The following is a 1,882-nucleotide window of genomic DNA, read 5'->3' on the forward strand; positions in this document are numbered from 1 at the left end:
AGTAGAGGTCACAGCCGTGAAGATTCACTGCTATAAGCCGGAGCATGAGTGTAAAAAGAAATATTACAATGGCTCGAGGCTCGCAGCAGCAGGATACAGTCAAAAGCGAAAGGAGGATCTGTATTCAGGGGTCTCAATTGAAACTTAATAAGGAAAAAATATGTCTCGTTGAGGTTTAATTTTCATTCATCCATTCAAAATTAAAAAAGGAATCCAGGGAAACGGATTGGCAGAACTGTCAGATGGTCGGACCGGATCCTTTTGTAATCAATTTTGCATACAGGGTTCAAATTCAGCTTTAACTCAGTTAACTGATAGCTTTAATCCATAATCCAGTTTAATAGCACTACAAAACTTTTAATATTATTATTATTATTATTATTATTATTATTTTGCTTTGGTCAGTAAGTGTCGTTTCCTATTTGCTCTTGTATAGAAACGAAACTTTGCTTTTTTCACCTGGACATCAATATTTTGAAACTGACCTATTTTCCGTTAACATTTCAAGCATTCAGTGCTGAGTTTCTGAAGCAGAATTTTCTAGATCTTTCTAGAGATTTCGAGAACGTTCAAGAAATTTCTAAAAGTTTCAAGAATTTCTAGAACATTCTGGTAACTTAGATGACAGTATAAATACAGGAATTGGAAGCTCAGCAGTTCAGTTTACTTCTAACTGTCAAAATGGAGACTAGCTTGAGGAAAGCAAAGCTGGAAGGAAATATTAGCAATTCTTCACATTTTTCTAGGGGTGCTTTTATCAAGAAATCAAAGGAAATCACTATTTTCCCCTCCAAACTCTGCTTTTGTGACATGTTTCGAAACTGATCTATTTTCCATTACATTTCAGACAGATCCAGTGCTGAGTTGCTGAAGCAGAAATATCATTATAGCAAATATTCTGCTCAATACCACAGATTTGCTTGTCAGTTGCTTGACCATGTTCCTTAGTGGCTGACAATATGTACGTCTCTGATCATGAGCAGGAGTAGTGAAGGAGTGCCACAGCCATGTGCTGAGAGAGATTTTGAGGGGTTTGAATAAATATAAGAATAATCACATGCGCAGTTGCAGAACACTGAATAGTACAAGAGTAACAAGTTTGATTTTCTCGATCTAAATGGAAAATTCTATGAAAATATTTGTAATACCATCAGGTAGGATTTCAAGTAAAACACGCTTAATGTCATTTCTCTGGCACGAAATCAAGGAAACATCGAATCGAATCAATCTATTTTAGTAAACCTGGAAGGATAAGGTGATGGTGATGACCTCGGCAGGAAGCGAACTCAGAACGTTAATGGAGAAAAATCCATAATCTTGTGTAGCGTAGCAGATGTGAGGTTTCTAAGGAAATAGTTTTCTAATAAATATAGAGATCGTCATACATAGTGAATGACCACACAAACATACACAGTAGTTTACACAGAGGAATATATATTTAACCACACACACACACACACACACACACACACACACACACACACACACACACACACACACACACACACACATACACACACACATACACACACATACACAAACATACACACACAGAGGCAACACATACACACAAATAGTATACGGGGCGTGCTGTAATGTGAGACAATACTTTCAGTTTTAATAGTTTCACTATGTGCATGTGTATATAGAGATAGTGAAACAATTAATACTGCAGCTATTAAAAGCCAAGCTATTATCTCACTTACATATATACATGCAGACATATATGTATATATATATATATATATATATATATATATATATATATATATATATATATATATATATATATATATATATGCTTATATGTATATATATATAGATGTGTATATATATATACATGTATATGTATATATGTATGTATATATGTGTGTGTGTGTGT

This window comes from Octopus bimaculoides, chromosome 24 (assembly GCF_046866305.1).
Source record: "Octopus bimaculoides isolate indiv1 chromosome 24, ASM4686630v1, whole genome shotgun sequence".
In the NCBI taxonomy this organism is placed as follows: Eukaryota; Metazoa; Mollusca; class Cephalopoda; order Octopoda; family Octopodidae; genus Octopus; species Octopus bimaculoides.